Source organism: Prionailurus bengalensis, chromosome D1, assembly GCF_016509475.1.
Source record: "Prionailurus bengalensis isolate Pbe53 chromosome D1, Fcat_Pben_1.1_paternal_pri, whole genome shotgun sequence".
NCBI lineage: Eukaryota > Metazoa > Chordata > Mammalia > Carnivora > Felidae > Prionailurus > Prionailurus bengalensis.
In genome coordinates, this window is record NC_057346.1 from 93,737,139 (window position 1) to 93,764,568 (window position 27,430).

Genomic DNA, 27,430 nt, shown 5'->3' on the forward strand with positions numbered 1-27,430 from the left:
ATGCATTTGTTTTAAGCAGAATGAATTTGAGATATCTATGGAACATCTACCTACAGATTGCCAAAAGTCAGATGGAAATAGGATTCCGGGGTAAGAGAAAGTGATAGCAATTACTGATAATCATTGGATGTCTTCAGCAGGTGGGTGGTAGATGAAGACAAGAGAATGAATAAAAAACAGATACTTAGAAAGAAATGCTCCTTTATGTTTCCTCTATGTAATTTCCATTCTTCTCTATTTAGTTTAATGACAGACGAATATGTACATAATAATTAACCATATGTCATGTAGGAGAATGGAATGCCTCTTTACTTGAAAAGGATGTATTACACAATGTTCACACCATTTTATTGCAGTCATTTGCTTTTATGTTTGTTCCCTACCAGACTGTAAGACAGGTTATAGTGGCTGGCACCAAGTAGAGATCCAGTAAATATTTGTTTAAATAATGAATAAAGAAATGAATAAGCAAATGAGAAAAAGCAGGATATAGAAACTGGGTCAGAATCTCAACTCATGTGAAGCCATATATTCAGAGCTAACATTTAACTTCTGATTCATGATAACTTCCCAGGACAGAAATAACCAAAAAAAAAAAAAAAAACCCACAAAAAACAAAAAAACAAAACTAATTTTACCAAGGATAGCTGTAAGACTACTCGTCATTTTAGGGGCGCCTGCGTGGCTCAGTAAGTTAGACATCTGATCAGATCATGATCTCATAGTTTGTGAGTTTGAGCCCCGCATCGGGCTCTGTGCTGATAGCTCAGAACCTGGAGTCTCCTTCAGATTCTGTGTCTCCCTCTCTCTCTCTGCCCCTCCCCTGCTCATGCTCTGTCTCTCTCTCTTTCTCTCAAAAATAAATAAACATTAAAAAACCCACCTATTCATCATTTTGAATACCATTGCACAGCCATTTTTGTTATAATCATCAATAGCAAATGTAGTGTATATATGTGCATATATACATACATATATACATATGTATATATTTATCTTTTTTAAAGGTTTATTTATCTTTGAGAGAGAGAGAAAGAGAGAGAGTAAGTGAGGGGCAGAGAGAAAGAGAGCAAGAATCTCAAGCAGGCTCTACACTGTCAGCACAGAGCCTGATACAGGGGCTCAAACTCATGAACTGTGATGTGAGATCATGACCTGAGCTGAAATCAAGACTAGGATGCTTAACCAACCAAGCACCCTGATATATACACATTCATCATAAACCATATAGTTAACCTGTGATATTAAAATCATATTTAAATTATAAATGTACTTTAAATGTATTAACTTATTAGATATGTATTAGATGCTAGATACTAAATCCAGCATATTTAATTCTCTCAATTATCCTAAGAGAAATAAATTATTATATCTATTTTAGACACATATTTTAGAAATCGACATCTGTTGACCATTGAACAGCTTTTATAGATGTTCAAAATGGAATATTCAATATTCTAAATACGGCATTCAAGGCCTTATGCAAACCTGCATATGTATACATACAACTTTCTCTGTGAGACAGGATAAATGAAATTTCCTATCAGGCCTCATGGCTTACTGAGGTAGAAATATCCTACTACCAATATATAAAGTACATCGACTTAGAATGTAGTCTTGTAGGAACCAGGAGGGTGAAAATCACTCATTAGGGAAATTTGCTGATTAAATGCAATAATAGAGGGTTTTCAACTATTATACAAATATGGTTTCATTTTTGTTACTGCTGCACATTTGTGTTTTTACTCTTTGGAAATGGATTATTCATCAACCTCAATGCTCTGGAATGTAGCCAAGAACAATGTAAAAGGTAAACTGCCAAATAAATCTTCCCAAGTCCATAAACTAAATATCAGCCCTCCTCTCTCAGGAGAGTCTTAGTCATCAGAGACCGCTTCTATTCCAGACACAATTTGGGCTGTTTTCATCACATCCTACCTGGACTACTGCAGCAGTTTCAAACTGGTGTTTCTACCTTCACTCTTTCCTACTTCCAAGCCTGTTTTCCCATGAACATCTACCATATCAACAACAAACTTAAACTTCCCAATGGCCTGTCATTGCCTACTGGATAAGGCCAACTTTTGTGTGCTTTAGAGGGTTGTATGATAGAGACGCTGGCTATCCTTTGAGCCTCATCAATGCCACCATAAACCTGGATTTTGTCTGTCTTTTTGTTTGTTTGTTGTTTGTTTTTGTTTTTGTTTGTTTTCTGTCTTTTGATTCATTTTGGTCTGTAGTCATACCGAGCTTTTAAAAATTCCTTTATTCAACACCACGCCCTGTCAAAAATAAGGAACTTTCCTTCTGTAATTGCATCTGCTTGTAATGCTTGTTCTTTTTGCCTTGCTCATGCTAACTCCCTTTTTCAGACTGATACTTCGTGATCGATTCCACTTGAAGGCCTGGCCTGTCTTTCAGCCCACACTGAAGTTTCTGCCTCTATGCATAGCAATTGATACCTCTTAGGCATAGTGTAGGTCACTTTGGAACTAAATGATTGTTGAACCTGTGTTACATTTTCAATGTTTACCTCTGAAAAATAGTAAGCTCCAAGAAAGAATTATTTTGCTTTGGTCATTAACATACCTTAGAGAGCATAGTATATATAGTATGTTCATTAAATACTGATCAACTAATAATCATGCAGATATTTAGAAAAGGCAAGTACAGACTATGAGGGTCAGATAGCTGATCTTGATAGCAAGGAAGCAAAACCAGTATGTTTTAAGAGCAGACAAGAGAATGAAACCATCCAGCAGGCTAGGGTAAAGAAAATCTTCTTACTTCAATGGTTTTAGAAGTTTCATGTACGATAATCTACTACAAGACATGATAGCATTATGACACAGGCCTTGAATTAACCATAAAATATCACGATTATTTGGCATGCATTTTTAAATAAGAAAATAATTTTGAAATATAATTTTAGAGCTATTTCCATTATTCTAATTGCTAAAATAAAACAAAGTGTTCGTATTTCAAGAGGTATTTCAAGAGATATTTAAGAGGCTGGTATTTCAAGGTTCAGTTACTTAGAAAATTAATTTATATGCTATGTCTTATCTAACAATATTAAGTAAATGAATAATAAGTGCTAATAACTGTCCACTTCTAAGTGGTAGGCACTGTTCTAAGCACTTTATACTTATACTCTCTTTTAAGTCTGACAGAAACTCTAGAAGACACATATGACTTACTACCCTCATCTTACAGATGAGGGAACTGAGTCACAGAGTTCTAAGGCACTTGTCCAAAGTCATACTGTTAAGAAGTAGAGGAAACAAGATTTAAAACACAGCTGTCTGATCTGGAGAGAGGTCTTTTAAAGTACCTATTCGACAGCATTCTTTGAGGGTTTCAAAAACACTACTATGATTGTTTAACCAAAGTTTATCATTTTCTCACCTAACATATGGATCATCTATGAAAGCCAGGGACTATGCTACTCACTGTGTATACATGCTCTCATTTAATCTTCAGAACAATCTTGTAGGGTAAGAATATTTCTTTCCAGCATATAAGTAACTAAATTAAAACTTGGAGAGCTGAACTCCCAAAGTCAAACTGTAGAGCGAGAACTGAACATCAAGTACACTGACTCCAAAGACTGAGCCCTTAATTACACAAGTTTCCCTATATAAGAATACACTTTTACACAAGATCAGCCTTGGTCCTATTGACATTTTGGTCAACAAGAAGCTGGACAACATGGCTGCTCAGTGCATTGAAGGATGTTCAGTACAGTCCTAGCTTCTATCCACAAGATACTAGGAGCACCCTTTCTCCCAGTCATGAGGAGATAAACGTCTTCAGGTTTTGTCAAATGTTTTCTGGATGGGGAAACAAAATTGCTCTTGATTAAGAGCCACCACACTAGGTAGTAGATTCTTCCTTTGAATACTCGTGGATGAAAGCAGAACATATTCCTCCTGCCTTCTCTCTATTTCCAAACTTTCTGACTACGGTACTTTTGATAAAACATACTTTCTTTATGCAAGTTAAAATACACACTTACGCTGAGGTTTCCTTTGGTTGTCTTTCAGTTTAGTGGAGTATCCACACATTTAGAAACCAGTGAGATACTTTATGGCAGGACAAGCCTCAGTTAACTTGAAGTAGGTCAACCAGTAACTTCTGGTCATGTGACATTGGGGAATTTATTTAACATCTCTCTAAGCCCTTTCTTAGAGTGAAGTTAATAATAGCCCCTTATAAATATGTAGGTTAAATGAACATATCCTTATAAAACAGTCAGTGTTTGGATCATAATGAATGCCCAATTAATGTTCATCATTACATTATATAATCATCACTATCCTCATCATCATTACTATTACTTGTGTTATTTTCATAGTTGGCTCTTTCTAATTTATCTTCAAAATTTCTGAGGCCATTGTAGTTGGTTTCCAAATTCACTGAAAATATTTATTTAGAGGTCATAACCTATGTCCACATGCCAAAGCAAATCCATTATATGGATATAATTTAAAGTCAAAGAAGTTGAAAATCAAGGTAAAGAGAAAATTGTTGAGAGGAAATACTTGACAGTGAAAGCTCAACTTCTTAACTCTGTGGATAAGACGTATTAAATTTACAAATAAGCCATAAAGGGTGAAAATTGTTTTCACTGTAAGAAGAATTTTCAAAAAATGGTGCAGAATTTTATTCTTATATTCCTTACAAACAGACATGGTACCAATTTTTCAGTCCTTCACTGATTGTTTACAAGAACAAGAGCTTTAACAAAAACCTATGTACTAAACACAAAAAGAAAACATCTAGACTTTCTAGCAGCACGTCTTCTTTGACCCAGACCCATGTTCATACTCTCAAGCGTAAACTTACCTGCATGGCCTTATTATGGCTTTTTTTTTCCATTTTTATTTTTCCTGAAGGTTTAGATCTCTGCAGTTGCATATTCTTTGCTATTTGTATGGTGAATGCCAGAAAACTGTCTTGATATGCAGCCATGCCAGTCATAAATATTGGGACATCTATACACAACAAGTGCCCCACAAAGAAAGAACTATGAGGGTGCACAGATTCATTCCAGCCTTCCTGACTCACAGCACAGAAAATTCGCTTCCTTCTGTGAAATAACTGCTATAAGGCCACAGGTTCAAGAAGAGAAAGTCTAAGACCCAGGCTTAGTTTCTAAACACATTTTGACCTTTATTTAAGAAAACAAAGCAGACAGCATTAACACACACACACACACACACACACACACACACACACCACAACACAACACAAGGAACTTTTAAATCTTAAGTCAATTATTTCAGATGGATAAAAAGAAATGCTCTAAAGAAAACATCAGTTGTTGGCTCAAGGAGCTATAGGCTTTGCCAAATCGTAATATAGCCCTCGATATTCCCCTGGAATTCTCATTTTCCTCATATGTCTCCCTAGCTTCCATAGAAGGCGTTAACTTTAAATATGTAAACTTTGTTATTTCAGAACTTGTGATACATCATTGACAGCACTCACCAGGATCTGTTAATTCTTTCTTTTATAGACACAGAGAAGATTCTATTTCCCAGCTCCCTCACCACCTCCACCCTCAGAGTTAGGTGGGGCCAGGTGACTTTTGACAAATGGATTATAAATAGAATATAAGTGTGTCACTTCTGAGGAAGGCAGAGGAATGCCCTGAACTATCTCCAGCTTGCTTCTCCCTGTGATAGCAATCTGGAAGCCAAATGTTCAGAAGGCAAAGCCATAAGACAGAGGCAGACCAACCCTCTCACACATCACTTGAGGGTTAAAAGAGGTCCACAGTAGACTCAGCCTGCACAAACAATAAACTCATGTTAATCCACCGAGATTTCAGGGTTGATCTGTTATCACAGCGAGTTTAGACAATCCTGACCAATACAGTTCCTAACATGGTTTCTAGTATTTAGTAAGTGCTTAATATGTAGCTCCTTAAAGAATCAGCATGCAGGGCTGAGATCACCATTTAGTAGAAACATCTAAATCTAGACATGGCTTATGAAGGAAAAAAAAAAAACAGTCATCTTGATTTATTTAAAAAAACAATTTCTGCATATTAAGCATGTAGAGACTATATATCAACCGTTATACAGCTCAGGGACTACCCAGCATGACTCCATATTGCTGACTAAGGAAAAGACAGGTCATGTTCATGTAAAAAGATTATTACCACCATAAAGTAGTCCCTATATGTTAGGTTCAAAATGAATGAAGAGAGTAATTTGTTTGGAAGGGAACAGATCTGTGACTTTTCCATTTCCCACTTCTGCCTTTTATCTAAATGGCGTATCATATCATAGTTAAGCTACTTTGTGACAAAAAAGGATGTCACTTTCCTTGCAGCCACTATCATCTGCCATTTTCGGCATGGTTCTAGAAAGCAGGAGAGATCCAGGTTCTGCCTTCACTCCGCGGGGGAGTATCTGCGGGACTATGACCTCTAAATAGACTTTCTCTTACGCTCTATTTGACCCTCTGGTAAAGTGGGCCCAATGATGACCTTAACACCAGGTCATGGCAAAATCAAGTAGCACATTGCATAATAAGAACCTAGCACAGGGTTTGCTACATTTTAGCATATAATAAATGTTGGTTTTATTTCTTCAGCCCCTTTTTCTTATTCTCACCTCCCTCTCTTTGGTCCTCCCCCTTATTTCCTTTCAATGTCTTGGGGTTTTGGGTTTGTTTATTTTGTTTTTTGTTTTGCATTATTTGTTTCTTTGTTGTTTAAACTGAAAAGCAAAGGCAGTGAATGCTAGATGATTCTCAAAACATCTCTCAGTATGAAATACCTAGGCCCTTGAAGTTTGCTTATTACTGGGAATTTGGAATTGACAGCAGAGGCCACAAGAATGAAAACGCTATCCCACACCACCGGAGTCGGGCCTGAGCAGGCAAGCAGGGGCATCAAAGGTGAGGAAGCAATGCCAGAATGAACGACAAAGGGTGCAGTGACCTGTTGGCAGCCACAGCTAAATGGAGTTTTATAAAACTAGAGCCTCCTAGAGTCTCTGTTGTCTATGGTTTTCTAGATTTTGATTAATTCAAATGAATTTAAAACAAATCAACACTGGGGGGAGGTATATTACTTTGCCCACTGGGATGCAGAAGAGTCTGAAGTTTATATTGTAACAGAAGTTTCATGTTCATCTGGGCTCTTAAGAGAGCATCTTCAAAAGGTGGATAATAAGGAAGATGAAATGGTGTTTTTGAATACTTCCTTGTGCCTGTAAGCCAGTCTCAGCCAACAAGTGAATATACAGTAAGAACACCTCACACCGTAATTCCTCGAGTGGGCACTGGTCCACACTGTTTCCTGATATGTGCCTGAATACCTTTGAATTACGACTTCATTTCACCTCCTGACTCTGGCCCCACACTTGTCCCTGGATTTGATAATGGTTAACGTTCTTTGGTTTTTCTCCCTCTATCTACACTGGATTCTCAGACCACATTGACTACAGTGATCCAAGATTTACATCCCAGCTTTACATCCCCCATTCTACCCAGGCAATGGCACCAGCCAGGGCAATTAGGATTCAGAAAATGGTTGTAAAGTCACTTTTTTTGGAATAGCTAAGCACCAGCATATCAAAAAAAGAGATATGAAAGGCTCTTTATTATCAACCAATAATACTCCAAAGTAACTATCAGGGCAAAAATTCACTTAAAGAGAAATTTAAATTCACATAAATTAGAGTAGAGAGCATCTTTAACACATCTGAGTGTCAGAGTTGTAAAGAGGAAGCACCTAATGAGTCAATGAATCATGGAGATATATATATATTTTTTAAATGTTTACTTATGTTTAGAGAGAGAGACAGAAAAAGAGAAAGAGGCAGAGAGAGGAGAGAGAGAGAGAATCCTTAGCAGGCTTCGTGCTGTCAGCTTGGAGCCCGACGTGGGGCTCAATGTCACCAATCACGAGATCATGACCTGAGCCAAGAGTGGGTCGTTTAAGCACTGAGCTACCCAGGTGCCCCACGGAATTTATTTTTAGGCAATTTGGAATCATTTCTCTCTCACCCATCCCTGATTCATGTATCTTCTAAAGTGTTGTGTTTCGATTGCCAAGGAGAGGTGTTTATATAAAAGGTGATCTTTTCTCCTGCAGATTCTAGGGAACTACACCCAGTAGGAAAAAACTGAAATTTGAGAGAAATACCAGCTAAAACACTACCGGACCTGGCTTCCCTCACCTCCAACAATCCCACATAAGCTCTAGGCTTTAGCCTGAATTCCAAAGAAGGACATCTAAACACAATCTTAGCACTGTGTTAGTTGAATTATACTGACCTATGTCTCTGCTTTTGCTCTCCACTTACATACCTACAATATGACAAAGACTTTGCCTCAAACTGATTTCTGGCCTCTATGTGCAAGTGACCATGATCTCAATTCTTCCTCCTTTACAATGTCTTCTGAATTCCCTCCCCAGCAGCACTGTTGCCTCTTTTTTCTTCAAATTTCATCGTGTTCTTAGCAGAGCTCATATTTTTACTTAAATTCAAACCGCCTTGTATTTGCTTATTTATTATGCCTGTGAATAATGTCTAAATGTGAACTGACAATACCCAGGATCCCTTTCCTGATCCTCAGGCCCCCTCTCAGAGCCTAGTTCATCACTGTGTAACCTAGTTCTCTGTCAATGTGTGTGGAACTGAATTTAAAAAATAAAAACAGGGAAACATCTCACATGCTTTCTCCCTGTTCATACTTCTGTTAGGGAAAGGAGTGATATAAGACAATGTAAATATGCAATGTGCCAGGGCAAAAATGAGATTTCAGACAACCGATCACATATCCAGAATTCCTATGGCAAGACCCAATGACCTCCACTAGATACAACCCGGTAAAGAAACCAAAAGCAAGTCAACGGCCTTCGTAATGCGTTGGTTCCCTCAATCTTCTTTATTGCTAACTGTTCTGTATATAAAACCCCTATCTTGCTACTGTCTTTCAGCCAGAAGCCCCAACCAGTAGAAGCAGAGTGCTTTCCCAACACTTAATAATAAAACCAGAAAGGGCTGAAGGCTCTTTTCTTGTGTGGCAAGGAGGAGGCACATCATTAGCCAGGCTGGATGGTATTCCCTTGATGTATAAATCCCCCAAAATATGTAAAAAAATTGATTTCTAGTAAAATACTTAGTTGACTTTTGGTTACACCTATGACTCTGATGGCATAGAACCTTGCTACTCAGAGTGCTGGGACCAGCAGCATCAGCAGCATCTGGAAGCTTTTTAGAAATTCAGACTCTCAGACCTCATCTCAGATCTAATGAATCAGAATGTGCATTTTAACAATATGCCCAAGTGACTCAAATGTACATAATATTTTAAGAAGCATGGACATCCAATATTCCAGCAGCAATATTTCACCTGCATCATAGTGGTCTCTGCTCTAAGCCATGATTTGATTGTAAAAGTAAAATATTTTCTTCTCACACTCTCTCTTTCTCTACCCCTCACTCTTTTCTATACACCTGTCCATTTCCTTTAATATGCAGTATAAGAAAACACAAACGATTTTTCATACTTTTGATTGTACACATTTCTTTCATATACATTATTCCATTTCATCCCTTTGATATCTCTGTAAACACCATCATGCATAACTTGTCAAATGTCATCTTGGTAATAAATGTCTGACTTGCATGCCAATGTTGTAAACATGCTTCCCCTGTAACCAATGAACTCCCTACCCTCAAAATTCTCTGCATTATAAATCGTACTTTAAAAATGAATTGAATCCACATATTCAACAGGGGAAAATGGATATTTAAAGTATCCCACAGAGTTTGGAAAGACTTGTACCTGATGGGGACCTTAGGGAAAACAGACAAAAAAAAGAGGATATTAATTTCTTGCTCCTCCCATTACCCTCACAACCCCCTGCCGAAGTCCATGGAGCCAAGGACTTGAAACGCCAGGTGGATCTTAATCTTGAATCTTTTGCCCTTGCCACTCCCTAACCCAGATTATCCTAAACAGACAGTAAAAATGCACACTCTTGATGAAAGCCTTTATAGCTTCCATTACATAATGGATTTGCTGTCATTTTATTGAAACTGTGCATACTGAGGAAATGAGAGGAAAAAAAAAAAGATCCAATTATTGCTTATAAGCAATGGAGTTTTCAATGAACCCAAACCAACTTGGGCATTTCTATCCTATAATGGCAGGACTTCCTGAACAACCCTACTCATTGATGTGACTCGAAATTTCCAGCAATGAGTAAAACAACATAAGGCAATAGCAATAAAGAAACATTTCCTATAGTTTAATTAAGAAGTTGTCTGTAGTCTTAGGATATAATATAGTAAATTACCAACCATATTCAAAGCCAGGCGCACTTTCAAAATCTTTAGTCCAAATCTATGCCATGTACAGAGATAAGTATCTGTACATAATATGAAATTATTAACCAGACTTTAGCCTTCATCCAAATTCTTGAACACTGACATTTAGGCATATATTTATCATCATTTTTATAAGAGGCTCTTGATTATTACAAAATGGAAATCACACTGGAAGTTACAAATCTAAAATTAAACATAAGTAGAATGTTACAATAAGAAGGAATTTTAGAGAGATCACATAGACCTATCCTTCATTTCCAATTTATAGATTCACTGAGAGGCCCAAAGAGGCCACACAACTTACCCCAAGCTCCACTGTTGTCTGTTACTGACTAGCTGAGTAACTCTGGGCAAGTCCCCTCTCTCTCAGCCTGTTTCCTCATCTGCAAAATGACGTGATTGGACTAGATGATGTTAAGATTCCATATAGCCTGAAAAAGACATTTTTCTACAAGGCCACATCCTAGAATATCCACCCTTCAAAAGCAACATACAAGAATATGAAAAGATATTTAAATGGCGCTGGGGGGCCACTGATGTTACCATTTGTTGGTATTGTATCTCAACTTGAGACTTTAGAACCACATGGGTTGCATGGGTGCCCACGAACAGTAGGCAAACCAGGAGAGAACAAGTTTGGGCATATCCTTTGCCAGAAAAGTCTTGCAACTGAAAATCAGTCCAGGGTGAGGTTTTATCTTCTCCTCCCCCTTCTGAGGATCTAGTGACTTCATCTGTCTGGACTCTGCCTCAGAAATTTCTCCTCAAGGTTCACTAGAGCCCTGTGAGTCCAGCCCTTGACCTAACCCCAGACAAAGATGTATTTCCTCCTGGAAGACTCCCCGCCTGGACGCGTCACTCATAATCAGCCTTAAAAGAGACTTTAGGCTCCAGGGAGCTGCACATTTTGGCATCTTTTAAGCAGCTGTCTGGCTTAGGTCTGTAGTGAAACCTTTTTGTTTTATTACAATTTTATTCTGTTAGAAACAAAGAGTTGGTACGCTTAATTAAAAAAAAAAGTAGATTAAGCCTTTGAATGGAGGAACTGCATGATCATTGGTCATGCTTTAGGTACATGTATTTATTTCCCTTCCCTCATTCTTATGTAGGGTTGTAGCTTTGAAATGGCTTCTATTTTGTTCAAGTGAGTTTCCACCTTTCTCTTTTTATTCTTTTCATTATCGCTATTTTCTATGGGGCAATCACACAGCCAGGCAGTGGTTTAGGTTTTTAAAAGGGTATTTAAATATAACGACTCCACGAAGCAGAACCCAGGAATTATGTATGCAAGAATGAGCATTGCCAATATCCCTACCAATTAAGTCAATCATTAAACCTGAGTTTAATTTATTGGGTTCATTTTAATGATATACACAAGTGAACCTGAAACCCTGTGTCCTATTAACAGTAACATATTTAATGAAAGCTGGCATCTATATCTAAATCATTCTATACAAAATGTGGCCAACCAGGAGAGGAAGAATTCTATAAACTATGCCTAATCCAATAAATAACAATTATGTTATTATTAGCATTATTATCATCTATTCTTTACAGATTGCTTATTATGCATTGTGCACTCTTCTAAACAAGTTACATGATTACGTAGTTTTAACTTCACAGAAACACTGCAATATTAACCATGAAAAAAAGACACATAGAGATGGGATGGAGCCAAACAATGGCCTCCGACAGGGTAAGCTTGTTGTAAAAGGATGATCCTAGGGGCGCCTGGGTGGCGCAGTCGGTTAAGCGTCCGACTTCAGCCAGGTCACGATCTCGCGGTCCGTGAGTTCGAGCCCCGCGTCAGGCTCTGGGCTGATGGCTCGGAGCCTGGAGCCTGTTTCCGATTCTGTGTCTCCCTCTCTCTCTGCCCCTCCCCCGTTCATGCTCTGTCTCTCTCTGTCCCAAAAATAAATAAACGTTGAAAAAAAAAATTAAAAAAAAAAAAAAAAGGATGATCCTAAACTGTTAACTGGCTATACTGGGAAAAACCAAGATTGGAAGGTACAGGGAAACCAAGTGTGGCTCAACTCCCATCTATGCAATGTAAGCAGCAGATACACCTGCCTATAGGGAGCGTGTTTATCCCTAAAGGTACTCAGCAACAGGGTTCTGTGACCAAGATCCCAGGGATGGTGTAGAAAGGGATTTCGGCAATGGATGGAAGCAGTGAACCAAGGATCTGCCAGCCCTAGAATTCTGGGTAAAAGTACATGCGGAATATATGAACACTGGGAGTATAGCTGTACAAATACATGAATGAATCAAAAGATAGGTGAACAATCTTAGATAATGATACTTTGTATATGTCTCTCCTACAGCACTCATTCTATCTTGTGTGAAATCTATGTGTGTCCTTTCATCTTCATTTCCAGTAAACTCTAAGTTCACTGAATCATGACTTACCACATACTAAGTATTAACCTTTGGAAAAGTGCTCATTTCCCTCTCCAGTAGTAATGGAACCTATCATACAGGATCGTCACAAGGAATACATTAGACTGTATATGGAAAGGAGTTAGCCTAGTGTCTAGTATAAATCGAGCTCTTAGTTATTGTTACTACCACTATTCTTGTAATTATTACTAAGCCACAGATGCATTTCTTAGGCCCATAATCTTGATTTTATAGTCTAATAAGTATCAGTCAATAACCAGTTTTACATTCCAATAGATCAATTAAAGCAACACGATTTTACCTGCCAACCTGCCAATATAAATTTTCCAGGGAGGGGAATCAAACCCAAACCACCCAAGAGTTCATCAAAGAAGCAACTCAATAAAATGTTTTCACCATGCTTCTCTCTTAAATAACAAGAGAATATGGAGTGAGGAAAAGACAAAATGAAATATTTTATTTCAATCTGTTAAAAATTATTACTGTTTGATGCTTGTTGTATGCATGACAAATGAACATACATTTCTCTCTTTTTGTGGTGAAAGAACTGTTACATGCCTTTGCAATTTATTAATGTTGTCTTCAATTTTCCTATGAAATGAATATCAAATTCATTTGAATGTGGCTTCTGGAATAATAGCAAGATGGACTTTTAAATTGCATGTGTTCAAACTGGTTTAAAAAGGCAAATTTCCATACTGTAATTTACACTAATATTATTCAAGCAATTTTAGCAACGGGGCTCTTTTTTTAAAAAAGTATCTTATGCCCTCCCCCCCCCCATAAACTAAGGCTTTCAAATACATATCATTGGGTAAGAAAATACTTCATTCTTCAAGGAAGTCCTGAAGTACCTTCCTAGAATTTTTAAAGTAGTTATAAAGCTAGCCTTCAAATCCAAACACCTTATATTATTGATGAAAAAACTGAGTCCCCAAAAGGGAAGCTGATTTGATCATGTTACAAAACTAGTTAGTGGCAAAACTTAGAATCCATGATTCATTCGTTCATTCATTTCATGTTTATTGAGAGTTTTCCATGTGTCCATTCTGTGGTAGGCTTCCTATAGATATTGTGCTTATTAGTCTTAAAATTCATTCAATTTCCACTTGGCAATTATTAATTTAATATCTACTATGAATAGGCACTACGTTTGGTATAGGGTGCTGAGATAAGTGTAAGTGAGAGTTGTTACCTATCGCAAGCCCTTAAAAACTAGTTGAGGATGTACTGAGTACAGAGGTAGAGTAATTGGTAGCATGTAGTTAATACCATAAGAAAGCAAGAGAATTTGATGAGTTAATTTAGTATTTTCCTAGCCATATATAAAAAATGCCCTATATCTATTAACCAATCATCAAATCTGTATTTATCATGTAGCATGTACAAAGAACTGGGAATGTGATTAGAAAAATCCAAGACCAGCTAGAAATTTATAATCTAAGAAGCTGAGATGCACAAACAAAACATTTGTTTTACAACATCAGGACACTGGTTAAGTACTGAGGGTAATGTAGCAATTTATGTATTAAAGAGATTTCTTTAAAAGAAAAAGCTTAGTGTGGACTGACTTTAGGAATCTGAGTGGGCTCCAAAGAAGAGGTATAATTTTAACTTAAAGAATTTATTATTACTATTCACATTTACCATTAACATTGGCATATTCCATTGCACCTGAATTTCTTAACAATGCTCTTTGGAATGACTACATAAACAGATTTTTCTCCAATTAATAGTTTATGAACAACTAGCACAAAATTACATTATAATATCAACAGGCCCCCAAAGAGTCATTTGGCAGTTGAGCAGTTTATTCTTCAGTTGCTTTGTGACAATCCTGATTTTTCACCTATTAACTCAGGAAGCATTTCAGAATTGATCAGGTCTTTATCAATCTTGGCATATCCTGACACACTTAAGTCTCTAAGAAAACTCAATGCCATCTCTTCCACATTTCTTTGACTTAATTGTCACCCAAGTCACAGTGCCCTCTCCCTCTTCTGAGCAATGTAATGGTCTGTACCTTTCACTTGAAAAATCTTTTTTTTTTAACCTAGTCTTTACATGTTACTACATTACTTATAAATAAATACCTTCTTTTCCCCTCATCTATACTAGAAGCTCAAGATAATAAAGGCATAGCTTATACCTAAATACAATGATCTGCTAAAGAGGCACTTAATAAATAGTCACTGCTGTCATTTGATAGCAAAGGAGAGGTCCCTGTGTGTTACAGATATACTAGTCAACGAGTAGGAGTTGACAACCTACAACTTGTTATTTCTGATGCTTTATTAATTTAATCCTCAACTCCTGGGAGAAAAAACAAGCAACCAAGCAAGCAACCAAGCAAAGAACAACATCGAACAGTAGTAGGATACCCATATTCTACTCCCAAATATGCCACTAATTTAACTGTGCCATTCTGCATTAGGGTGTCAATCTATTATTCAGTCTTCTGTTTCTCCATATGTAACCCAATGGGCTTGGCTGAAATACTGCAGAAGACGCATTCTTTCTGATTCTTAAATATTACAAGAGTCAACCAGGAACACACCAAATGAGAAAATTATTTTGTTCGGATTGTCGCAATATGGGGGTTGGAGCGAGGCTGAACATTCTTTAGTGTAGTTGCTCCAAAATTTTTAGTTTTTGTATCGAATCTCCCAGTGAGAAATCCACTATGCAGCGAAACAGTGCAAAGCTTCTGTTTCTCCCTCTCGCTCTTTCTCTCCTTCTCTCAAAACTGAAAACGAAGTTTTACCAGTCAAACCTTGCAACGTGGTACACAGTAGCTTTTCTATTCTATCCTAGCCCACCCCATCCTATCCTGTCTTCTGCTACCTCATTCCATCCAGCCCATTTCAATCTATTGCCTTAAATAAAACCTCAGATTTGAATAATCAAATTGATTTCATTATCTTCTCTGGCTACATGAGTTCAGTCACATTATTAATTTATTCTATGGATTATTTTCTTCATTTGTAGAATACGGATAACATGTCTTTAGAGGGTTGTTTTTGGTATTAAATAGAATACTATTTAGCACTGTGCTTGGCATTAAGTGTTCAATACAGATATATTATTTTTATATATGTTATTATTTTACCTATTTTGATTATTATATTATTATCATTCATTTTACTTAAGGGTATTTGGAGACTGTTAATTTATCTTATATTCTCATATACTTGACATGGATAGTGAAACTAGGAAATCCTTTACTTTTTAGGAAATCCTTTACTTTTTAACCAACAAGTAGGGAAAAAATTAATAGAATCGGTCCAGGGCCCCTGGATGGCTCAGTCGGTAAAGCTTCTGACTTTTAATTTCATCTCAGGTCATGCTCTCACAATTCATGAGTTTGAGTCCCACATTGGGTCTTGCTTGGGACTCTCTCTCTCTCCCTGTCTCTCTGCCCCTCTCCTGCTCATGCATGCACACTCTCTTTCTTAAAATAAATAAACATTAAAAAAGTGTTTGGTCCATACATTTCCAGACATCAAATACTCAATATTACTTTGTTTTTGGTTAACTCTGGAGACTTTTCATTTAGTGCTTAATCTCCATGGTGATTAATGGATGTGGAAATGATAACACTGGCATTTCATTTAAATGTTTCCATGAGGTGACATATGACAGATTCATTCTTCTAACTTAACTGAGATGAAAGTCATCTCATCTCCTATTACTAGGGGACAAATATGAACTGAAGCATGTGGTTTCCCTCACTCCTAATATCTGTACCAGAGGAAAGATATTAACTAAAAGGAACAACTAAGTCCTCTGATTTTTTAATGATTCTAGTTTGAATCTTCAAAACACTGCTTATATAAAGGGATATAAGGAGAAGTCTCATTTTTATTTCCATCTATTTTTAATTTTTTAAATATGTATTTATTTATTTTGAGAGACAGTGACAGAGAGTGAGCAGGAAAGGGGTAGAGAAGAGAGAATCTCAAGCATGCTCTTCACTGCCAGTGCAGAGCCCAATGTGGGGCTTGAACTCACAAATCATGAGACCATGACCTGAGCTGAAATAAAGAGCTGGTGCTTAACTGACTGAGCCATCCGGGGAACCCCAATTTCCATCTTTTTTAGATTACTGAAGGAGATCATTCTTTCATGATAAAATTCACTATTCAATGATTTTTCAAACTAAAATATAAACATTCAAAATAAAAGGTATATATGTGATATAGCATTTCTATTTCCTGTAATCAGAAATACTTACAGGAAGCAGAAAAAGTAACTGGTGGAGCACCTAGGTGGCTCTGTCAGTTAAACATCTAACTCTTGATTTTGACTCAGGTCATGATCATAATTCATGGGATTGAGCCCTGCATCAGGCTCCATGCTGATAGCGTGGAACCTGTTTGGGATTCTCTTTCTCTCTCCCTCTTTCTCTGCCCCTTCACCTCTCTCTCTCTAAATAAATAAATAAACTTAAAAAACGAAAATAATTTGTTTAGTATTTCTGCCATGACTTGTCAGAAAACTGAGCATGTTCACACACAAAAGCAAAGAATAATACCAACGGCTCAGCAGCAGATGAAGTGGCAAGATTTCCCTAGGTGGAGTTTATAGTTATCTTTTAATCACTCAAGAGACTAAATTTTTTTTTTTGACCTGAATTCATCTTGCCTCCTTTCAACCTTACCTCCACTGATCCTATAACATCTTCCTCTTCTCTGTCTCTTTTTTTAATACTAATTTAAATATGGACCTTTTTGTAATCACCATGTGTGCCATCGGCATCAACATTTCAGAAGACATCTTCAGCGCACCCACTGAGTATCCACCATACTTGTTTCATTTTGTTAATTGAATGTTTCTCAAACAACCTCATTATCTGCCCTCAGCACTCAGAATTTTCCTGTTATAAAACTATCCTTTGCAATGTCTTCTCTGCCAACCAGAAGGGCGAGACTCTTGCTTATAGCATCTCCCAAAACACAGGACTGGTCTTTAACAAAATCCCCATGTTGTCAGACCACAACGGGGGAAGTGAAAAGAACTAACACTGAGTGCCTACTACATATCAGGCTATAAATGCATGGTATTTAGTCTTCAAAACAGTCCTATGATACAGAAGACATTACACCAAGTTTAAACAGATGATGGAAACAAACAAACAAACAAAAAATATTCTATCACTTATCGCAAGACACACGATGGGCAAGTTCTTGAGACAGTATTCCAGAGTCCACACTGGGTCACTGCACAGTACCATTTGTACTAAGGAAAGGCTGAGTTATATTCTGGTCTTTTTTTTCTGTCAGAGAGCTCTTTGAAGGCCTTAATACTCTCTGTTGTCCAGATATAGGGGCCATGTTAACTCCCAAACAGTTCTAAGCTGTGTAAAGCCCTTTCCCTCAGCTCCAGTTCTAGAAAGGTTTGGAAGACAGGAAGAATTAGCAGCCACCCTGTAGACATACTGACTATACTGTGGAAAAGCTAAAGCCAGGGGACCTGAAAAGCTTTCTCCCACTTTTCTCTTAGGGAGTTTTACATATGAAGCTTAAATTCACACACACACACACACACACACACAAACACACACAACAACAACAATAAATACCTCTCACACAGAGTTCTGTTAGTAGCCTGATTTGTTTATAACCATGAATTGAAGTCAACCTCAGTGGTAACTGTGTAGAGTGAAAGCTTTATGGGAAGTTACTTTCCTATGCTTCACTCCTCTTTGCACCCCTACCCAGAATGCTCTCTGCTTTTCCATCCTTCCCTAGCAAAACAAACCACCCTTCATTCTTCTGGGCCAGGCCCCAAGGTCACCTCCTCCACAAAGCTTTCTTCATCACGTTCCTACTCCTAGTTATCTTTCCTTTGAGTTTCCCCCAACATTTTATTCATGTCCCCAAAATAGTGCCTATCACAGTGCATCACATATTTCTCATTCTACAGACCAGGTTTTTCAACTTCATTACTAATGGCTTTTGGAGCAATATAGCTATTATTTAATGCCCTGTGAATCGTAGGATGTTCAGCAGTATTCCAGGTCTCTACCCACTGGATGCCAGTAGCAGCTCCCCTTTGATTGTGACAAATATTCGATTGAGACCAAATGTGTCTCTAAATAGTGTCGAATTTCCCCTTAGGGGAGGGCAGTATCACCCCCAGTTAACAACTCAGTTTTAGATCACGGGGACCACATGAGTAGTGACTGTGCTTTTTTTCATCCTATACACATGGGAATATCAGGCCCATGGCAAACGGTTAATTAAAATCTGTTGGTTTTAATGAAATTACTCTCATTTCCCAATAACTACATACTGCATTATAAAATGCATAAAATTCATACTTTGTTCAAAAGTGAAACAAACATGACTGCTAAATTAAACTCTGGATTCAAGGAAAATGAGATCAAAAGTCACTGGATGTCAAAGTAGAGAAAATACTTCTTGGGAACCTGGGTGGCTTTGTCACTTAAGCGTCTGAGTCTTGGTTTTGGATCAGGTCATGACCTCATGGTTTGTGGGTTTGAAGCATGCATCAGGCTCTGTGCTGACAGCTCAGAGACTGGAGCCTGCTTCAGATTTTGTGTTTCCCTCTCTCTCTGCCCCTCTCCCACTAATTCTCTGTCTCTCTCAAAAATAAACATTAACGAAAGAAAATTTAAAAAGAAAAAAATACTTTTCCCTATATATGTAAGAAATCAAAAAATCATATATGCATTGCATATAATTATATATATGAAATATATTATATAAATGCGTGTATACACCCATACACATAGTAACTTTTCATAGAAAACTACGTTCAGAAAACTGGATATATGTAACCTGATATCTCTAAATACATCATACCTAACATGCTTTGTTCAATACAATATGCAGTCAATTGCTAGGTTTTTTTTTTCCCCTGAAAGCCTCATTCATGATAAAAGTGATGCTTATTTTGAAATTTCAAAATTAGAGGGAGCTGATTAAATAAAGAAGTGCAGACAGTACGATATTGCCTTTCTTCCTGATAAGATATTCATCTCTTCCCAATTTGGTGCAGAACAATTTAAAGTCATCTCACTTTGTTTATTTCTGTGGACTACTTAACCATTTATTTGGCCTGAAATGCAGAACCAGTACTATCTTAATATCAATTTATGATGAAAGATTTTTTTCTCACCTCGGAATAGGGAAGCCCTGGCATATCTTCATTTTTTTCCTGAGCTGAGGTTGCTATTAAAGTTCTAGAAGTGAGGGGCTCCTGGGTGGCTCAGTTGGTTAAGCAACGACTTCGGCTCATGTTATGATCTCAGGGTTCGTGGTTGTGAGCCCTGTTTAGGGCTTTATGCTGACAGCTCAGAGCCTGGAGCCTGCTTTGGCTTCTGTGTCTCTCTCTCTCTCTGCCCCTCCTCTACTTGTGCTCTGTCTCTCTCTGTCTCTCTTTCTCAAAAATAAATAAATATTTTAAAAATTTTCTAAAAGTGAGATATATTTGTCTTTTCTCTTAGTAGCACATCTGCAGAGTCTGTTATTCTCTGTTATTCTCACTGGTAGACTGTAAGCAGCAGCAGGTGCATTTGGCAAGTTGATAATTTTTGCAAGAAAGAATTGCAAAAACAAGACCGGCCCCTCCTGAGCAGTCAGAAAGGTGGTCACTCAGCACAAATATGCATGATCTCAGAGAAATTATGCAAGACCATATTTTCAGTTGCCACGTTTTATTGGTTGCCTCTTTTTGGTTTTAGATACATGAATCATACTTTTCATTACAATACTATGAGATGGTGATTATTCCTGCTCCTATAAAGAGGAAGTTATTAAATACCAAGATAATAAAAAAATTGTGTGATGTCATTTAACTACTCGGGAAGTGGACCAAAATTCACCCCGTGATCCTTCTCAGGTACAGACAGCAAGCACCTCAGAGTACACAGTAGTTCTTTTTGCACCCACTCCTCCACAAATACCACCCACATGCAGATTCAAACTTATAACCGGGGATATTTCTACAATCTTCACTCCCTCACCCCCGGACTGTCCTCAGCCCCACAGGCATGCAGAAAGGAAAGTAAAAGTCACCAAAATGCGAAGGAACATGCACTTTTGGAACAGTCTGATTCTGAGGTTGAGGGGCCTGCATTCCTGAGATAAGAAACAAACAAAGAAACAACACTTTCACCTCCTCATTTTACACCAGTGGGTTTCCTGTTCTCTGGTTTCAGTTTAAAGAACCTGGGCTCCAATAAGTTACTTTAATTTAAAAGAGCTTACATCATTCTTCACACGGATTTTGCTCTTTAGAATGCCTTGACAAATGTCATTTTCTGCTATTCTTGCTGCAGCATTTTGTGCTGTGATAGAACAGACCACATGCTCACCTGGGCCCCTATACTGTAGATGCATCTTGGAAGGCCACTTTTCAAGTTTCATTTGGTCCCTTCTAACCAGCTACATGAACACAGCTTCACTGGGCGTCAGTGAATCACTGATACTTATTGTCAACCTATTATCTTCTATATCTCTCTATCTCTCTATCTATCTGTCTATCTATCTATACCTATCTATCATCTATTCATTCATCAATCCAACCCTCCATCCTGTCTATTTCACAGTATCAGAGGACAAATGAAATATTACAGGTGAAAGCATTGTGTAACCCACAAAACATTATTCACATCTAGCAACCAAGCAATTTCATACACACACACACACACACACACACACGCACGCACACGCACACACACATTCATACAGTACCCCAAGGAACAGATGGCTTTCAAGACAAATGGATCTTACCACACACTTCAGAATTACAAATCAGTGCAGAAAGAGTCCATTTTATTCTGATAGGGGTGTGAAAAGGTCAAGTATTGATTTAGCCTTCTAAGAGGAGACAAAAAATAAAAAGGCCTTCCTGAAAATATTTACTACATTTTGCTTTCATTCAGGGTTTCTGTGCAGAGCAGAGATGGTTTGAAGCCCACAGGATGGCAAAGATAAAATGGCCCAGCTTATAAATGTGGGCTTGGGATCAATTTTACTTGTCCCTATGACCTTTAATACACAAAATGGAAAACTCCTATATTGTTGCAGTAGAAAATGTATGAGAAATGAAAATAAAGCAATCAAAAGCTTTATGTAATTCATATATTAAAATATACAGCATGTTTTATGTTTACTCATAAATAATGTTTTGTCAAAGCACTTTCATATAGACATATCGCTGCACCAAACATAAATATTTTCTTTTTGACAAATAGAAGACTTTAGACTCATCTTCCCAGGATTTAAGTGTCTCTCTCTTTGCTACTAAATGAAGTGTTGGCACAAATACTTTAATGATGCCTGGGTGAAATTTTAGGGATGTCTGTGACTGTACAGAAAATAATTTTGTATCAGAAGAGATTTCTCTCAATCCTCAAATGTATAAAATGTTCCTTGGCATTTATCCAGATAGTAGCAATTCCTAAATATTTTCATTGGTGCTGCAAAAGCATCTATGCTTAATTCCAACGTTATCATTCATCTAGATTCTCAGTGTATACTTTTATGTTCAAATAGCTAAGGCTACTTCTGGACTAGGGAATTCAAGAGGAGTTGTAAAAGATTTTACTGTCTGGAATATGTTTGACTTTATAATGGTATTCTTGGAAACCAGAGGCATCCCAGAACACTACCAAAAACAATCTCTTATTGTTTGTTTGCTTGTTTCCGTGGTGTTTCTGACTAAATACCAAGCAAATGGTATGCAGAAGCTGTGTAGAATCACATAAATCTTGTTTCGCTTCCTAGATATTTTTAGCTGAGGGACATAAGACATGTTACTCAATCTCTGTAAGTCTCCATCATTTTACATACAAAATGAGGATGACAGTAACCATCCCTAAAAATACCCACGATGATCAGATGAAATTACCAGGGTATATGAATTCCTGTGTTACCCTGTTCTTACTTCTCTTCAAAGGATTGGGGTGAACATGGTTTATTCTTGGTCAGCGAGGTGACAGAAATAAACTGATTTATGGATTAGTAAACCTAACCATGAACATGCACTATAGCCCAGGAGCTACCCATTGCCTTTGGTTCAAATTCAACTGAGGGACCTTGTGTGAGTCACTTAACCCTTCTCCATCTGTGACTGTCGACTTTAAAATGGGAAAACATTGAGATATTTCACTGTGTTGTTTTAAGAATTAAATGAGTTAATACCTATAAAGTGCTTAACATATAATAGTATTATTTTCAGGAGCCCTTTCCATTATAATGATGTTAGTCCCACTGTATAACTTGTTACAGTAATAAAGCATGTCCTTTCCCCCTGTGTTAATCATAAAAAATGAATTCAATCTCTCTTCATAGAATCTCTAAGGTAGATAGAGAAAATAGCTATCTGGTCAGTAAGCTTAATTCCAGGCACCAATCTTTTCTGATCTTCCCTGTCTCCTTGCAGGTGACAGTTGGGTTATGGTTGTGTTACCAAATATGAGTGTCAATGCCGCCAGACTGGCAAAGCCGCACACTGCTGAACCAAATAAAACCACACACTGCCAAGAATGAATCTCAGCCTTTTATCCTAACTCCTACTGAAAGGATGATAGGACTGATAACATACAATGATGTTAGTTGTTTACACTTTAGTTAAAATATGGGCAGGGAAGTTGACTTTGAAAGATGCTAGAGAACACAAGGGCACTGAAGGTCTGAATGAAGTAGAGTAAGGGGAGTAAACAGAGTGGAAAGGCTGGACAGGAAGGTTTGGGAAACTGCAACTCACTTCTACACTTCTCTGAAGATGATCTTGACAATCCATACGGTCGAGACCAATAAAGGAAATCAGAGAATGATGTTTCATAATTGTATTGCTATTGTGATAGATCACTTTTAGGTTTTCCTATACTTTCTTTTTTTAAAAGTGCAATACATATCATAAAATTGTATGTGTGTGTGTGTGTGCATGTGGATGCATATTTTAATTAACTGTTCAATGATATTCACTGAATGCCTACCAAATAGCTTCTTCTCAGAACTGAGGATGCACCAGTGAATAAAACAAACAAAAACCTTTCCTCTTGGAGCTTACATTCTAGAGGAGGAGATGGGCAATTGAAACAATGAGTACACTCTATTACATCTTAGGTGATGATAAGTGTTTGAATAAAACTAAGCAAGGAGCAAAGCTAGGAAGCATGAAGATAGGGCTGTACTTTTACATCAGTGGTCAAGCAATGATCTCCCTGATAAAGGTGACATTTGAGCACTCTTTGGTGCCATAAGGGTTCCTTCTCTAGAACTCAGGTGATGGACAGTAAGTACAAAAACGCTGAATACAGAGCAAGCCTGATATATCTGAGAAACACTGGAAATTTCTAGAAACTTCCATGATAATTTCAGTGATTGCTCTGAAGTATTAATATAGCAAGGGGGACAAATGCTCAGTTCTCTGATGTATCTGTCCGCATAATCTAAATACGTGAAAACCACCCAAACATTATGTACAACCTCTGGGACAGCTATTTTTTTTTTTAACATGCAAAGTACACTTGTTCAGCCCCATAAGGCTAACCCACAGGGTGTTAAGGCAAAGGGACAAAAAACTCAATGTATCTGCTCTTGGGCTGTGTGACTTTGTACAGGCTAGTTGGCCTCTCTGAATCTCAATCCACACGCTCACACAGTAGGAGGAATGCAATGGGTCCCATGCTTGTTGCTGAGTTATTCTAGACTTAGGTTTGAAGGCACTTGATGCAGAATCATTTGCTACACAAATGTGAAACATTTTGGTAAAATCTCATTTATGCTAAGGCCATTTGTCTGTCCATTTCACTTATACGAAAGACAACTCAGTCTTTAGAGGGAAGCCAAAATGTTCCATAGAAAGCCAATTAGGTATTACATTACTGATACATCAAACATCTATATTTTACTTCTAGGAAAGTTCAAAGCTCTTACTCAGAGTCCAATTATTCATTCCATAGGCATAATTCTAAATTCTTGAATACATCAGTTTCTAGTACTACCACTGGTCGACTTCAGCTTTGGGATGCATTATTGTTTTAGTTATGTTGGATTGGCTTGGATTCACTCACACATTCTGGATAGCCAAGTCTGAGAACTAACAATAGAGAATTGTTAGTAAAGCTATCTGGGTATCTACAGATCAGGGTAAATTTGTAATTAGGGTAAAAATCAATCTGATTCATGGAAGGGAGCTGAAGTTCTCAGCTTTTGAATAACATAAGTGTGAGATCAAAGCTAGGATCACCACCAATAATTAGAGTCATACTGAACAAATTACTTAATGTCTAAGCCTCCATTTTATATTCTTGGAACTGGAGGTAATGATAAAGGTCCTACAGGGTTGTGAGGAGTGTTGGAAATGAATTGTGTAGGGAACATCATAGTAGAGTGAATGGCATAGTTCCCTTTACTTCCTTCACTGCTCTACACACAGGATCCAAATGTAAGACCCTGGCCTCTGCAGACCTTGACATGCTCAGCACAAAGCTATGCCTGGAAAAAAACCAACACTCTTAAGCATTTACATGAATGTGTGCATGAATCAATCAATGAACAAATAAGCAAATAAAGACATTTATAAATCAACTCACTAATTATACTACCAAAGTTCCTAAATCCTTACAAATCAGGAAGGGATACAGAATACCCCTTCATCATATATTATCTGACTAAACACGAAATGGCATAATATTCCCAACTGCAGATGGAGAATCTTTCTTATCTTTACAGTAATTCAGTAGGCACAAAGATATCAGGTTGAGCAATGTGCTCCTAGGTGCTCTGGCAGAAGGCAGGAAGTCATTTTCTTCAGACCAGGTTTTAGCTTCAGCCACAGTTATTCATTCTCTTTTGCAAGGAAGAATTCATTTAGGTCTTCGGGAGACAGATGTATCAAGCCATCGGGTGTTTCTGCCAATCACCTCCTGCCAAAGCCCTGATGTTTTATTTTATTAGTGCAGGCACTTTCCATTAATTTGGATACTGTTTAAGAGTGTTAGTTCCAAAGGACATTGTTTTTTGGCTCTTCTTTTTTGAAGGACTATTTAATACATTACTGCAATGAATTGGCCCCTTGCCAAGAAAAAAGCAGTGGCCACCCAATTCTAATCAGTTTCTGACAATATGATTTGAATGTCTGGCTCAACAATATGTTTATTGTGCTCTACCTGGAATTGACAGAAATATATCAGAAAAATGCTACTGGCTCCATAGTAAAGACTAAATAAAACACAACACACAGTGTTTTCCTTCCTTCCTTCCTTCCATCCTTCTTTCTTTCCTCCCTTCCCTCCCTCCTTTCTTTTTTTCTTTTTTTTTTAATGTTTATTTATTTTTGAGACAGAGAGAGGCAGAGCATGAACGGGGGAGGGGCACAGAGAGAGGGAGACACAGAATCGGAAGCAGGCCCCAGGCTCTGAGCCATCAGCCCAGAGCCCAACGCGGGGCTCGAACCCACGGACCGTGAGGTCGTGACCTGAGCTGAAGTCGGACGCCCAACCGACTGAGCCACCCAGGCGCCCCTATTTTTTTCATTAAAATAAGAACATAAGAGCATTCTACCATATGTCAAGTATAACAGATACTGGTGATGCCAAAACACATGTATTCACATCCCCATTCTTTCCAGTTTCCTAAGCAAACCCCAATTTTATTCAGGTATCTATCCCTGCATGCAGCTCTCAAGGCAACCTCAAAGAGTGGGTCCTGACTCATCTGAGACAATTATTGGTGTTTCATTTTCTCTGCTAGTGATTGGTTTGGACATACAATAAAGGCAGACTTAGTGGAGATTTCTGAGAAAGTTTTCCTTACTCTTAAAACACTCAAGGAAGACATCAGTTCTTCTGTCTTGGGCTCACTCATGTCAAGATGCGATGCTGATCACTGTTGTAATCTCTTGTGACCACAGGGGGAGTTTGACTAAAGACAAAAGTGACAAGCAGACAATAGGAGAGCAAAATGATAGAAAGATGTTTGTCCTTGACGCTGCTGTTGAACCACTGAGATAAACCAGAAGCACTCTTCCTCTGTATGTCCCATGCTGTGTGGAAATAAATTTCCTTATTTTTTTTAAAAGCCAGGAGAGACAACTATTATCAAAGCCTACACTAGGCTGTGGTAGAACATCAACAGAGTAAATGGTCCTGTAAGACCATTAGCCCTTCAAGAATTCTGGAATACCATGCGAGTTACTCTGAATAGTTAAATATTACAGTAACGTACCAGCCTCCTAAAAGTAGCAAAATTTAGCACTGTGACTCATTTGTATCATGCTTCAGAGTCCCTACCTGAATTTTTCATCTCTGTCTACAATTATAGTGAGGGGGATCTTTTATAGTGATGTACCCAACTGTTGGTCCTCTGGATTTGGACCCCGTCTAAGTGCTCAGATACTTGTACAAACTTGCTTCATCCATAGCTCTGATGTTTAGAAATGAAAAATCCAACTCAAAAACAATTTCTGCCTGGGGCGCCTGGGTGGCTCAGTCAGTTAAAGGTCCCACTTCGGCTCAAGTCATGATCTCACAGTTCGTGAGTTTGAGTCCCGCATTGGGCTCTGTGCTGACAGCTCAGAGCCTGGAGCCTGCTTCAGATTCTGTCTCCCTCTCTCTTTGCCCCTCCCCAGCTTGCATTCTGTCTCTCTCAAAAATAAATAAACATTAAAAAAATTAAAAATAAATAATTTCTGCC

General features: G+C 37.8%; 1 protein-coding gene across 6 annotated transcripts in view; it reads right to left on the reverse strand.

Annotated features, from left to right (window-relative positions):
* Positions 1-27,430, reverse strand: part of LRRC4C (leucine rich repeat containing 4C) — a 1,209,844-nt gene that overhangs the window by 103,338 nt on the left and 1,079,076 nt on the right. Inside the window, exon 1 of one of the 6 annotated variants that reach the window (XM_043580989.1) lies at positions 10,663-10,778. The exons of the other annotated variants lie outside the window; for them this stretch is intronic. The gene's annotated coding sequence lies outside the window, so the exon portion shown is untranslated. Of the gene's footprint in view, positions 1-10,662; positions 10,779-27,430 lie in introns of those variants that run through there. 6 annotated transcript variants of the gene reach the window in all.